General features: G+C 42.0%; 1 non-coding gene across 1 annotated transcript; it reads right to left on the minus strand.

The window, feature by feature from the left end:
• Positions 1 to 1,473: 1,473 nt before the first annotated feature.
• On the minus strand, positions 1,474 to 1,545 carry TRNAC-ACA (transfer RNA cysteine (anticodon ACA)). Its single transcript has one exon. It is a non-coding gene; the product is annotated as a tRNA-Cys (tRNA).
• Positions 1,546 to 5,439: the final 3,894 nt, after the last annotated feature.

The raw sequence follows: 5,439 nt of genomic DNA on the forward strand, positions 1-5,439 counted from the left end.
GAGTATGCAGGTAAAGAAGCAACTGTTAGAACCAGACATGGAATGATGGACTGGTTCACAATTGGGAAAGGAGTACATCAAGGCCATATATTATCACCCTGATTATTTAACTTCTATGCAGAGTATATCATGTGAAATTCTGGAATGGATGAAGCACAAGCTGGAATGAAGATTGCCAGGAGAAATATCAATAACCTCAGATAGGCAGATAACACCACATTTATGGAAGAAAGTGAAAAGGAAATAAAGAGGCTCTTGATGAAGGTGAAAGAAGAGAGTGAAAAAGCTGGCTTAAAATTTAACATTCAAAAAACTAAGATCATGGCATCCAGTCGCATCACTTCATGGCAAATAGATGGGTAAACAATGGAAATAGAGACAGACTTTATATTCTTTGGCTCCAAAATCACTGTGGATGGTGACAACAGCCATAAAGTTAAAAGACACTTGCTCCTTGGAAGAAAAGCTATGACAAACCTAGACAGTGTATTTAAACAGAGACATCACTTTGCTGACAAAGGTCCATATAGTCAAAGCTGTAGTTTTTCCAGTAGTCATGTATGGATGTGAGAGTTGGACCATAAGGAAGGCTGAGCACTGAAGAACTGATGCTTTCAAAATGTGGTGCTGGAGAAGACTCTTGAGAGTCCTTTGGACATCAAGGAGATCAAACCAGTCAATACTGAAGGAAATCAACCCTGAACATTCATTGGAAGGACTGATGCTGAACCCGAAACTCCAATACTTTGGCCACCTGATGCGAAGAGACAACTCATTGGAAAAGACCCTCATGCTGGGAAAGATTGAGGGCAAGAAGAGAAGGAGACACCAGAGGATTAGGTGGTTGGATGGACATGAGTTTGAACAAACTCTGGGAGACAGTGAAGGACAGGAAAGCCTGGTGTGCTGCACTCCATGGGGTCACAAAGAGTAAGACATGACTGACTGACTGAACAGCAACAGAATCATGCTCAGGCTCTTTCCTTCCTCTTTGATCAGGAATGTTCAAGAATATAAGTTGACTTCTCAGATGACTGTAGCTCTGTGTTCACAGTACTATTCTTTAAGAAGTATCTATGACCTGGAGATATTAATATATCAAATTATGGAATTAGAGAGGTTTTTCATTAAATGATAGCAGAGAAATAGAGGGGGGATGTCAATTACATCAATTTATAAACAGGAAACTTGAATTTAGAAAAATGAAGCCATTTCTTCACAAGCCACAGGGCTGGCTGGAGGCATGTTTGGTAGTAGAATCCAAGCCATTTGATTTCCCATCCAGTGGTGTGTCCTCACCTTGTAAGGAAGGCATAGGGCTGCAGAGTGAAAAAGTGAAAGTGAAAGTGAAGTTGCTCAGTCGTTTCCTACTCTTTGCGACCCCATGGACTGTAGCCTGCAAGGCTTCTTCGTCCATGGGATTTTCCGGGCAAGAATACTAGAGTGGGTTGCTATTTCCTTCTCCAGGGGATCTTCCCAACCCGGGGATCAAACCCAGGTCTCCTGCATTGTAGGCAGATGCTTTACCATCTGAGCCACCAGGGAAGTCTGCAAAGGACACCCCAAAATAACTACATGCATTGCTCTCTAATAATATCAACAGGAAAACTCCAGTTTAACAAACAACTGGAAATGGTTCTCAAGGCACCAGTCCAAAATTGGTCTGAGAGTCTAGAAGTCTATGATCCCAGATTCTCAGTCAGCAAACCAGTGAATCAGGTTTGAATGCTAGCTCTCCAGGACATTTCACCATGTTTGCAGGAACTATGCCAAATAATAGGCAGATGGGCTCAATGCAGACCATAAACCAGAAAGCCTGCTTTTATCTGCTTAACTGAGACCTCAGAGAGTGGTTGCCTGTCATGACTGATTAATATATAAATGAATATGTTCCTTCTATTTAATGATCAATGCAAAGAAACAGAAGAAAACAATAGAATGGGAAAGATTAGAGATCTCTTCAAGAACATTAGAGATACCAAGGGAAAATTTCATGCAAAGATGGGCACAATAAAGGACAGAAATGGTATGGACCTAACAGAAGCAGAAGATATTAAGAAGAGATAGCAAGAATACACAGAAGAACTATACAGAAAAGATCTTCAGGACCCAGATAAACACGATGGTGTGATCACTCACCTAGAGCCAGACATCCTGGAATGTGAAGTCAAGTGGGCCTTAGGGAGCATCACTACAAACAAAGCTAGTGGAGGTGATGGAATTCCAGTTGAGCTATTTCAAACCCTAAAGATGATGCTGCACTCAATATGCCAGCAAATTTGAAAAACTCAGAAGTGGCCACAAGACTGGAAAAGGTCACTTTTCATTCCAATCCCTAAGAACGGCAATGCCAAAGAATGCTCAAACTAACTCACGATTGCACTCATCTCACATGCTAGCAAATTCTCCAAGCCAGGCTTCAGCAGTAAATGAACTATAAACTTCCAGATGTTCAAGCTGGATTTAGAAAAGGCAGAGGAACCAGAGATTAAATTGCCAACATGCGTTGATCATTGAAAAAGCAAGAGAGATCCAGAAAAACATCTACTTCTGCTTTATTGACTATGCCAAAGCCTTTGACTGTGTGGATTACAACAACCTGTGGAAAATTCTTCAAGATATGGGAATACAAGATCACCTGACCTGCCTCCTGAGAAATCTGTATGCAGGACAGGATGTAACAGTTAGAACTGGACATGGAACTGGTCCAACCAGTCCAACAGACTGGTTCCAAATCAGGAAAGGAGTATATCAAGCCTGTATATTGTCACCCTGCTTATTTAACTTTTATGCAGAGTACATCATGCAAAACGCTGGGCTGGATGAAGCACAAGCTGGAATCAAGATTTCTGGACGAAATTTCAATAACCTCAGATATGCAGATGGCAACACTCTTATGGCCAAAATAAAGAACTAAAGAGCCTCTTGATGAAAGTGAAAGATTAGAGTGAAAAAGTTGAAAAAGTGAAAAAGTTAAAACTCAACATTCAGAAAACTAAGATCATGGCATCTGGTCCCTTCACTTCCTGGCAAATAGATGAGGAAACAGTGGAGACAGTGAGAGACTACTTTTTTGGGCTCCAAAATCATTGCAGATGGTTACTGCAGCCATGAAATTGAAAGATGCTTGCTCCCTGGAAGAAAAGTTATGACTAACCTAGACAGCATATTAAAAAGCAGAGACATTATTTTGCCAACAAAGGTCCATCTAGTCAAAGCTTTGTTTTTTCCAGTACTCATGTGTGGATGTGGGGAAGGAAATGGCAACCCACTCCAGTATTCTTGCCTGGAGAATCCTGTGGACAGAGGAGCCTGGTGGGCTGCTGTCCATGGGGTCGCACAGAGTTGGACACAACTGAAGCGACTTAGCAGCAGCAGCAGCAGCAGCATGTATGTATGTGAGAGCTGGTCTATAAAGAAAGTTGAGTGCCAAAGGATTGATGCTTATGAACTGTGGTGTTGGAGAAGACTCTTGAGAATCTCTTGGACTGCAAGGAGGTCCAATCAGTACATCCTAAAGGAAATCAGTCCTGAACATTCATTGGAAGGACTGATGCTGAAGCTGAAACTCCAGTACTTTGACCACCTGATGCAAATAACTGACTCATTTGAAAAGACCCTGATGCTGGGAAAGATTGAGGGCAGGAGGAGAAGGGGATGACAGAGGATGAGATGGTTGGATGGTATCACCAGCTCAAGGGACATGAGTTTGAGTAAACTCCAGGATTTGGTGATGGCCAGGGAGGCCTGCTGTGCTGCGGTCCATAGGGTTGCAGAGTCAGACCCGACTGAGCAGCTGAACTGAACTGAACTGAATATGTTCCTGCTATTCACCCGTGGGGCTTCCTAGGTGGCACTAGTGGTAAAGAACCTGCCTGAGGATGCAAGAGACCTAAGAGACATAGGTTTGATTCCTGGGTTGGGAAGATCTCCTGGAGGAGGGCAAGACAACCCACTCCAGTATTCTTGCCTGGAGAATCCCATAGATAGAGGAGCTTCACAGGCTATAGTCCATAGAGTTGCACAGAATCAGACACGACTGAAACGACTGAAGCGACTTAGCACACACACATTCACCTGTACCTAACTTAAAAGAAGTACAGATAAGAAATTCCTTATCATGGTGTAGCCTAAGGAATATATACTCTTGCCCCCAAAATATCCCCACCAGTATAAAATCAAAGTGTCCACAATTTCAAATAAGAAATTTGATTATTTTAATTCTTAAAAGGTCTTTGTCTTTTAAGAACCTCCTGATGGCCACTGGAAAAAAAAGATAAATAGCAATGGAAAAGGACAGAACCACCAGAAACCCCATTCATGTGCTTTATCTGTCATTAACTTTTACTTAACACTTAATATATATGAGGCATGAAGATATATTCGGGGGAAACAAAATTGATAAGGCATGGTCTCTGCTCTCATGTCTAAGGGTCACTAGCCAAGCTGGGGAAAGAGATGTGAAAAATCAAAACACTTTGCAACTAAGTGTTTAAGTGTTTCAATTAAGTGCATAGTGTTATTCTGAGAAAATAGATGACAGCTACCTAAATATGCTCTGATATATGTTGTAGTTCAAAATTCATCATTCTGTATGTCTGTGGAAGTTATTAAAGAGCAAAGTTAAGTGGAATCACTTGCCTAACAGAGTATTCCACAAAAAACAATTCTGTCAGGGCAAACCTACATAGGTCTCCCTGAAGCTTTCGACAGAAGCAAAAAGATCCCATTCAGTTCAGTTGCTCAATTGTGTCTGACTCTTTGTGACTCCATGGACTGCAGCACGCCAGGCCTCCCTGGCCATCACCAAATCCTGGAGTTTACTCAAACTCATGTCCATTGAGTCAGTGATGCCATCCAACCATCTCATCCTCTGTCATCCCCTTCTCCTCCTGCCCTCAATCTTTCCCAGCATCAGGGTCTTTTCATATGAGTCAGTTCCTCGAATCAGATGGCCAAAGTATTGGAGTTTCAGCTTCAACATCAATCCTTCCAATGAACACCCAGGACTGATTTCCTTTAGGATGGACTGGTTGGATCTCCTAACTGTTCAAGGGACTCTCAAGTGTCTTCTCCAACACCACAGTTCAAAAGCATCAATTCTTCAGTGCTCAGCTTCCTCTATAGTCCAACTCTCACATCCATACATGACTACTGGAAAAACCATAGCTTTGACTAGATGGACCTTTGTTGGTAAAGTAATGTCTCTGCTTATTAAGAAAGATCCCAGAGGAGGTAGAAATCTGCGAGATCAGTTTCTTCTACATGGAAACCTGTGGTAGCATTGACTGTCCCTGAGTAGGGTCTCATTTGAAATTAGTCTTTTTCCAGGTACAAGTTTGTGGCTAGGCCTGAAAATGACTTAAAAAGCCATCAGTCACTGTTTCAGTTGCAGTATGACTTGTCACTACCTTCTTTCTTTCTTTATCTGTTCATTCA

The sequence above is a fragment of the Dama dama genome, chromosome 27 (genome assembly GCF_033118175.1).
Source record: "Dama dama isolate Ldn47 chromosome 27, ASM3311817v1, whole genome shotgun sequence".
NCBI classification, from domain to species: domain Eukaryota; kingdom Metazoa; phylum Chordata; class Mammalia; order Artiodactyla; family Cervidae; genus Dama; species Dama dama.